The following is a 9984-nucleotide window of genomic DNA, read 5'->3' as shown; positions in this document are numbered from 1 at the left end:
ACACCACATCTGGATCTGGAACTTGCTTTGTCCCAGGCTGTCCTTGAATTCAGAGATCTGCTTGCCTCAGTCTCCTGGGATTAAAGGCATGTATTACCTTGCCGGGGCCTAAATTTTTCATGGCCACTAGGCCACAAGATCTTCATGTCAAGGTCAGAAACCTGTGTCTTCCAGCCTTAAGATCTATATCACAGGTGTGCCCTCCATTTCTGGGTTGTAGTTCATTCCAGATGAAGTCAAGTTGACAACCAGGAATAGCCATCACACTGGCCCACCACCATGTGAAGAACATTCATCATGTGCTGCTGCCACTGCAGATGGACCTACTCTGTCCTGCTTCCCTCAGCTCCCAAGATGACTGAAACCCTGAGCCTAAATAAACGGTTCCGCCCTTATGTAGATTCTGTACAGATGCTGTCTGGAATTTGTGTCCTGGATTAAACAAGTAGAGAATAAGGCCTCTTCTGGATTGTTAGCCTGTATCTGCATGAGAAACAACGTGTTTGATTGTAGACAAGTGATAACATACAGTTGCTCCTTCTGTAGGTTTTCCTGTCAAGACACTGCCTCTCCGAGTGTACTGAGCCCAGTCCTTTCTCCTACACCTCTTTCAGTGAGGTTGTGTTCCTCTGCTGTGACATGGTCGCAGTCTGGCTTCTCACAATATTCAGGTTGACTTTTCAAAAACTTGACAACATTAAAGTTTATTCACTGTGTTGTAAGATCCTCTGGGTTAGGAAGTTGCATGGTATCATGTGTCTATGACTCCAGTGTCACACAGAGTAATGACATTCTCTCAAAACTTCTCTGTGCTGCACTCCGAGACAAACAACGGCTCTTCTTCTCCAAGTCCTGGCAAGCATTGATGGTTTTCCAAACATGTATTCTCACCATTGCAGGCTGGCCTCAAACTCGCTATGTAGCCAAAGATGGCCTGAACTCTTGATCTTCTTGCCTGTGCCTCCCGAATGCTGGGATTGCAGATATGCACCAACATGCCTGCATGCCTGTTTTTGTAAGGTATGGTGGATCAAACATAGGGCTTCATGCATGATGGGCAAGAACTCTCTTAACTGAGCTACATCCCCAGTCCTTTTTTTTTTTTTTTTTTTGAAACAGCTTCTTAGTGTGTAGGTCATTGTATACACCAAGCTGGCCTTGAACTTGTGGCAATCATCCTGCCTCTACCCCCAAGCACTGGCATAACAATTGTGAACAACCACATTTGGTAAATGATGTGTGTGTGTTTGTGTGTGTGTGTGTCTCAGACCTCTCTTTCTCTCCCTCTTTCCATGATAAGGTCTTATACTATGTAGCCCAGGCTAGCCTGGAACTTGCTCAGTAGCTCAGTTTGGCCTTGAACTTATGATCCTCCTGCTTTTAGTCTCCAGCTGTGCCTCCACACCTGGTTTCTTCTCCTTCCTTTCTTCTCCATTTCTTCCTCTCTCCCTTCCTTTTTTTTTATTTTTTAATTGGGGGGTGCAACACACAATGCTGCTTGGCTTAGAAGTCCCTATTTAGAACAGGCTGGCCTCAAATTCACAGATACCTCCCAAACGTTGGCATCAACTACCATGCCTGGCCCCCTTTTCCCCATTCTTTTCCAAAAATGGTTACATGTATCTGTGTGTGCAAATGTCCACAGAGGTTGGGGGCATTGAATCTCCGTGGAACTGTAGTTACAGGTAGTTGTGAGCTACCCAGTGTGGGTGCTGAGAACTGAGCTTAGATCTTCTATAGGAAACAACAGGTACACATTCTTAACTCCTGAGCTTTCTTTCTAGCACTCCCCACCTTCTCTCTCTCTCTCTCTCCCTCTCTCTCTCTCTTTCTCTCTCTGTCTCTGTCTCTCTCTCTTTTGGTAGTTCAGGCTGGCTTTGAACTTGCTATATATATATATAGCCAAGGATGTCTTTCTATGTGCACGTTTGTGTGTGTGTGTACGCGTATGTTTGCAGTTTCGTGTGTGAGTGTGTATGCTCATTTGTTTGTGCATGTGTATGGAAGCCAGAGAGTGATCTTAGCATCTGTTCCTCAGGATTCCATCCACTTGCTTTTGTTTTCTGTTTTTTTTTTTTCAAGGTTTATTTTGATATGTATGGATATGTACTTGCATGGGTTTATATGCACCATGTGCACGGAGGTGTCTCAGAGGATCCTCTGGAACTGGAGTTACAGGTGGTTGTGGGCCAGCTAATAGGGGTATTGGGGACCAATCTCAAGTCTTTTGTAAGAGCAGTAAGTGCTTTTAACCCCTGAGTTACCACTCTGCCCTTTGTTCTCTTGAGACAAGGTCTTAGAGTCACTTAGCTTGTACCTCACCAAGTAGACTTAGCTGGATGGCCAGAGAGCGTCAAGATTTGACTTGGTAGAAACAACAGTTGATGTGCAGTGCTGGGATTGAATTTGGGTTCTTATGTTTGTAAGGTATCTTAGCTACTTTTCTACTGCTATGAAGAGACACCACGACTAAGTCAACTTGGAAAGGGCTTATAGTTTCAGAGGCTGAGTCCATGACCATCACAGCAGAGAGCATGGCAGTGGGCAGGCAAGTGTGATGCTGAAGCAGTAGTTGAGAGCTTGTGTATTGAAAGAACAACCATGAAGCAGAGAGAAACCCAATGGAATGGCATGGGCTTTTTGAAGCCCACTTTAGTGACACACCTTTTCCAACAAGGCCACACCTCCTAATCCTTCCCAAACAGTTCTACCAACAAAAACATTCAAATACATGAGCCCCTGGGGAGCATTTTCATTCAAACCACCACATAAAACAGGTGCTTTACTATGGTTTATTCCCAGTTTCCTGATCTAGGAGTTCTGATCTCTCAGCTTCCACCTACCAAGTGCTGGTATCACAGGCATTCACTACCATACTCGGTTTTTCAATTCTCTTTTGACTTGTGTTTTCACATAGAGGTGCTTTTTGAATTTTGCTGTATATGTGAGTGCAGGCGTGTACATGTGTAAGTCAGAGAACCACTTTGAGGATTCAGTTCCCTCTTTCCACCTTTACCCGGGTTCCAGGATTGAGTTTTTTTTAACTTGCTGATCCAGCTCACTGGACTGCTATGCAGTATTTTTATAAGTGTGCTCTCTGGAATCTCAAGCATTTTGACAGTCATTCCATCATGGCAGTTCTCGAGTGTAAATTTCTGTAACTTGTGGCCCGTTTTATAGCTCTACCTAGTCAATCATAGCAAGTTTGTTCCTTTGTCTGTCTCTAGGCTTTATGGACTATTACCAATTCTTCAAAACCTTAGACAGTGGTAGTGTGTGCCTCTTTTATATTACTATTATGTTGTCATTTTGAGATAGGGTCTTACTTTGTAGTCCAGGCTGGCCTTGAACTCCCAGCAATCCTCCTGTCTCATCTTTCTAAGTTCTTGAAATGTGTACTACTGTGCCAAACATGTATATTATTTCTTCTTCTTCTTCTTCTTCTTCTTCTTCTTCTTCTTCTTCTTCTTCTTCTTCTTCTTCTTCTTCTTCTTCTTCTTCTTCTTCTTCTCCTTCTCCTCCTCCTCCTCCTCCTCCTCCTCCTCCTCCTCCTCCTCCTCCTCCTCCTCCTTCTCTTTTTTTTAACTTGGGTAATTTCTTTTCAGTGGCTTTTTTCAAAGTAAATACCAGGTCAAATTTTATGGGTGGTTTGCTGATTATTTTTATTGTTATTATTATTTTGCTACCTAAGAAGAGACAAGACTATGGGGGCATTTTCTTGATTAATGATTGATAAGGTGGAGGGTGGCTCTTTGTGGGTGATGTCACTCCTGGGCAGGTGGTCCTGGGTTATAAAAGAAAGCAGAGTGAGCAAGCCAGCCAGGGTAAGCATGCAAGTAGACAACATTCTTCCATGACCTCTGCATCAGCTCTTGCCTTCAGGTTTCTGACCTAATTGAGGCTCTGCCTTGGGTTCCCTTAGTGATGGACTGCAATGGGGGTCCTAGGCCAAATAAACCCCAAACAAGTCGTTTCCGGTCATGGTATTTTATTTCAGCAACAGAAAGCAAACTAGAATGTCTTCTTATCATCAGACTCTGATCTAGGACGCTCCACCAATGTGGTGTAAATGTATTAATGTTCCCATGGTCCATTGACCCAGAGTTTTAGCAATTTAATGTTAAGTCTGTAGAAAAGATAAAAGGTCCCCTGACTGTGTAAGGCAATGACTAATAAAACACATAACAACTGTAAATTCGACTTTGCCACTTGTAGAAACAAAATTTGAAGGTTTGGGCCAGGTGTGGTAGTGTATGCCTTTGATTCCAGTACTCATGATGCAGAGGCAGGAAGATCCCTCTGAGTTCAAAGTCAGACTGGTCTATAGAGTGAGTTCCAGGCCAACTGGGTTTATCTATATAATGAGACTCTGTCACTCTCTCTCACACACAATCTGAGGGTTTTATGGACTGCTTGCTTCCTATGGCCAGTGAAACAGGGTCCATGGACAACCTAATCAAATCCTGAGTGTAATAACATGTCCTGATGCTGGGGACGAGAAGTTCTCAGGCTGAGGAACTGCCATTCACTGGCCTGTCTAAAGATCAGATTACAGAAGAAAAGTCTTCTTCTACAGCCCTCCCTTGCTTGTTATCAGCTCTGGATCCCAAGGCCAAGGTCTTCCCTCTCTCAGTGAGTCTGTCTAGTGGTTCTTACACTGGTTGTGCAGTTGCTTAAAAAAAAGTGCAGGTGCTTAGGTTTCACCCAGGGATTCTGATGTAAATGCTCTGGGGAAAGAACCTAGTGGTGGATGGTTTAGGTACCAACGTTACCATTTCTTATTACTTCATTGACCACATACTACATGAGTGTTTGATGAATGACTCAGTGATTGAATGAGTCTGGGTGAGGTAACTGGGCATGACTTCGGCAAGTGGGTAGCATAGAGCTGGTGAGGGCCACTAGGAGCCTCTCCTCTGCAGGAAGAAAGGCATCCACTGATCAGGGGGCTTGCTATGTAGCTGAGTATGCATGAACTTGGACTCTCTATGAGTCATGTGAGGTACAGTGCTTTTCTTCTTCTTCCTCTTCTCTTCACTTTCAGTCTTGTGATTTGAACCTTGGACCTCTCACTAAGTTGCCCAGGCTGGCTCTGAACACACTCTGTATCCCAGGTAGGCCTTGAACTTTTGATCTGCCTCAGGCTCTGAAGCAACAGAAATGACAGGCTTGTGCTACTAGGACCAGCTAAGAACTATAGTCACTTTTATTAAAATGTAACTCGTATATTATTCAGCCTTGTATAATGTACACTTCAGGAAGATTCTAATTTACTGTTATGTGACACAATGTTTCCTAGGAGACACATGTGTATCTACTTGCCATAGCTAGGGAGCCCATGACAGATACCATCAGAGTCTTGGTGAACCAATGAGTTTTATTGGGGCTGCTTACAGGAATATGGGTAAGGGGTCAGTTACAGTAGTAGAAATAACTCAGATACATCACCAAAATCCACCCTAGAATAGGTGACAGCTCACAAAAGTTGGGAACCTAGAGCACACTACACAGCCAGCTCAACAGATTGGAGAGTGTTCCTTCCAAGTGACATAGTTGGTCTAGACCTCTGCCCAGGCAGCTTGGCTGGTTTCTGCTTCTGCCAGGCAGCTGGTCTGCTCTTTGAGTGCCAAGGTCCTGCCTCAGCGTGAGGAGGGTCCTGAGAAAGGCAGGAATGGGAACAGTGTTGATTCAATAATGACTCAGAGTCAGAAGTAGATGCAAGCTGCTAGTTCAGGTACTCTCTCTGTTCCCTGAAAATTCTCAGTCTTCTTTATTCTTCAGTTTAATAATTCTTCAGATTAATAACCAGAGAGCACCTGAGCCCAGTTTTTTTTTTTTTTATTTACTAAGCTACATTATCAAGGCTTTGGTCATTGTTAATAATCATCAAGAATTCTTAGATTTACATAAATTCTATAAAACCCAGATCAATAGTCCCTGTTGCCTTAGAGCAGAAATTAAACTCAAAGCAAAAGCACATTTCCTTATAGGTGTACACAGCCTGCTCTTTGCAGGTAGCTCTTGCGGTTTCCTGGAACAGCAGACAGCAGTCTTTAGTAACTATTTTCATGTGAGAACAGAAAAGTAACAGTCCACTAAAATTAAAATGCTTCCTCACAAAGTCCTGCATTGATGTAAATAAAACAGTTAGCTCTCTCTAATATCTTTCCAGGCATTGTTGTCTCCAATTCTGCAAATGGCCAGGAAAATAGAGCACTGACTTTTCATATGCTTCTACATCGTCTTTTAATTCTCTAATCTTCATTTCTAGCCATTTCATAGCCTCATGTAGTCTCCTTCTAAACCATATAGAAATTCCTATTTTCTCTCTCCATGTGTTTTCTTCCTGAGACCACTGTAACTCTCTATCCTGATGTCCCCAAGTTCACCTTGGCTAATTAATGCAGCAGTCATTGGACCGGAGGGTACTTGTATCTCCTCCTGATTCCACATTCAAGGCCAGTCTGGCAATGGACTGTGTCTACAAAGGACCATGTAGGCTTTTATGGCCTCTGTGGTTAAGTTGTCTAGATCCTTTCCTGTGTCCATAAAGGCCAAGCGGAAGGCCTGTTCCTCATCCTCCACAGCCTCGTGACCACCTCTATTCCTCATTCCTGAGAACCGCATCTGTTTCAGTTACTATGGCGTGATTAGCTCTGAGTAACGGGGGAAGTAGTTCCCCAGAAAGAAAGATTGAAAGGAGAGTAGTAAAGACAGCAGATGAGCTTCAGGGCAACAGCAGCCATCGACACTTATAGGGATCATGGGGATCAATGGCCCGGCGATGCTCCGTGGGCAGGAACTGTGTCACACCTCTCTTGTGTAGCCACAGCAGACCCAGCATTTGAGTCTTCTTCATGGCTTAGCTTTCTTGCATCTGAGAGTGACTCTCAGCCTTTATCACTTACTCTGGCAGGGAGGAGCCTAGTGAGTCTGGTCCATTTCAGGGACTTCCTGAAGCTATTCCTTTCAACGTTTTGAATTTATGTAAATAAAACTCAAAAGTTGTTTACCTTGTTTAAGGAGCTCCCTGTAAGCTGGAATGTTTTAGTTTTGGAAGAAACTAAACACAAAACTAAACACAACGCGTATACTCACAAGGTTGTAAATTAAAATTATCAGCACTTTTGAATTAAAAATCTTTACTCCTTAAAATAAAATAAAGTTAAATAAAATAAAATAAGGGCAAAGCCTTGCGTTTCTTCTTCTCCCTTAATTCCAGCCCTGAGTAACTGTGAAGTAGTTGTGTTCTGTGTTTATAGATTTACCAGATCTGGACATTTTTTTTAAATGTAATTTTAAGAGTGTGACTATTTTGCCTGCGTGCATACTATGTGCACCACACTTCTGTACTTGGTGCTTGTAGAAGTCAGCCATTGTTAGCTCTTCCGCAACTCCAGTAAAAGGGGAGTGAACCACCATGTGGTGAACAGGGGGGTTCTCTTGCTAAGACCCTGTCCCCAATTGTTTCTTGATCGATAAATAAAGATACCAGAAACGAATGGCTGAGGACAGGGCAGGACGATGCAGAGAGAATCGGGAGATGGGGGAAGAAGGAGGAGGCAGTAGTGGCAGGATAAAGCCAACCAGCCACGTGCGTTTTGGGTTGGAGTGGCCAATGGCCGCTCTATCTGATTATGCCTGGGGTGGCAAGGGAGGTTTAGCAGTGCTCAGTCATTGAGTTAGCAAAGACATTTTAAGATTAACTGTTTTAGTAGGGCGTGGTGGTACACGCCTTTAATCCCAGCACTTGGGAGGCAGAGGCAGGTGGATTTCTGAGTTCGAGGCCAGCCTGGTCAGAGTGAGTTCCAGGACAGACAACAGGGCTATACAGAAAAACCCTGTCTTGAAAAAAAAAAAAAAAAAAAAAGATTAACTGTCTTGTGTGTGTTGGTTTTTATCCGTGGATCCATAGATCCAAGGGAGTCTGGACAGGGCTGGTAGACTCCCCCCCCCCCCCCGCCATAAGCTTCTAGGATGCTGGAAAAATATGCATTAATAAATAGGCTATATATGTATACATTTCATTTTGGTTATGGAGGTAGGCTCTCAGGAGTTCAAGCTGGCCTTAAACTTGTTGTATAGCTGAGAATAACCTTGAATGAATTTGTGGTCCTCCTGCCGCCCCTTTCCAAGTGCTAAGATTACATGCATGCTTCATTGTTTAGAAATTGTATATTTATTTTATTTTACATTTGCATTTATTATGTGTATGGATGCTTTCTCTGTCTGTCTGTCTGTGTACCACTCCCATGCCTTGTGCCCAAATTGAACAGAAGAGGACATGGGATCCTCTGGAATTGGAGTTACAGGCTGTTGTGAGCCACCATATGGGTGTGGGAATCAAACCCAGATCCTGTGGAAGAGCAGCCAGTGCTCTTCGATGTTGAGCCATCCTCCTCTCTATCACAAATATATATATGTATGTGTGTGTGTGTGTATCCCATTTTCAGTATGTGATATTTGAATATATATATATATATATATATATATATATATATATATATGTGTGTGTGTGTGTGTGTGTGTGTGTGTGTGTGTGTGTATCTCCATTTGTTGTATATCTCCATTTGTTGTATATCTCCATTTGTCAGTACTTGAGATTATACCAGATATGCATGTTAGGCCAATACCCTACCACTGAGTTATACCCCAGTCCTAAAGAATCTCTTAAGCTGAGGCTGGATCTAGCTACGTGTATTCACGTCTGTATGCTGTGTATGTGCAGTGTGTGCATGTTCTTGGTGTTAGAGATTGATCCCAGTGTCGGATGCATGCTAAGCACAGTGCTTATGGATTTTAGAGAACTCTTACTGTAAGACATGTCCTTGCTATACACATACCATTCTGTTTTACTTTAACGTTCGACAGTGTGCACTCAGCAGGGATGTGTGGGTGACTTCACCGATTTTTGCCTGATGTACATCGAACTTTGGTCATTGTTTCCTAGGTAAATAGTAGCTTGTACTAGTCTAAAGCTTAGAAAATGTGAAAGATTCTTTTTTTCTTTCTTCACTGCTTAGGGATTGAACCAGGTCTTTCCAATGCTAGTCAGGGATTCTACCATGGAGCTGTACCCAGCTGTCTGCCAGACTCTTTCACGACCCCAGCGTGAGCACTGACAAACGTCACTGTGGGTGTGCCTGCTGACAAGGTGATTATGTCTTGCTTGACCGTGTTGGCACCATGAGCCATTCTGGTTGGGAAGGGTGACCTAAGACCTGTTTGAGATTTGGGTTTAGCTAAGGATCAGACATGGAGTCAGGCTGGGTGGCCCCAGCACTCAAGGAGGCAGGCGCATGGGGAAACAAGTTCTGGGCCAACCTGGACTACACAGAGATTTCAAGGCCAGGCTGGACCACATAGAATCCAATAAACAGAACAAAGCTAGACTTTGGCAGGAACCTGCTTTCTAGGCTGAAACTGGAACCAGCTTGCTTTGGGGTTGTACTAATGGATATCTTCATCCTTAGCCAATTCTTGATGTAGGGCTTAGGCCCTGTGCTGGGAGGGAGGCTGTTTCCGCATGTCACAGAACAATCACTTGTCTTGGAGATTTCTTCTTGCACTTAAAAGAAGACTTTTTTTAAAAGCCCAGTTTGGTTGCAGACTTCTGTTGGGAGAAAAGTACCTGATTCGATTTGTGACATGTGAATGTTACAGTTTTAAATTTACTTTGTGTGTGGTACTAGGAATCAGACTCAGAGCCTCGTGCATGCTAGAAAAACACAGCCGCTGAGGCACACTCTCAGCCTGATGGTAAGCTTGTAGAAAGTTCTGTGGTAATCCTATGGGCCTCTTCTTTTCTGAGAAAGGGAGGGGAGATGTGGGGGAGGGGAGGTAGGAGGGAGGGACTGGGAGGAGAGGTGTGAGGAAGAGCTGTGATGTAATGTAATTAATTTAAAAAATCCAATGGCAATGACACTGAGGTAGATTATATATAACCTTGCGGGTCATGTGAACTCAACGTTGCCTTATTTCGAT

The sequence above is a fragment of the Mus musculus genome, chromosome 7 (assembly GCF_000001635.26).
Source record: "Mus musculus strain C57BL/6J chromosome 7, GRCm38.p6 C57BL/6J".
NCBI classification, from domain to species: Eukaryota; Metazoa; Chordata; class Mammalia; order Rodentia; family Muridae; genus Mus; species Mus musculus.
Note: the sequence above shows the minus strand (reverse complement) of the source record.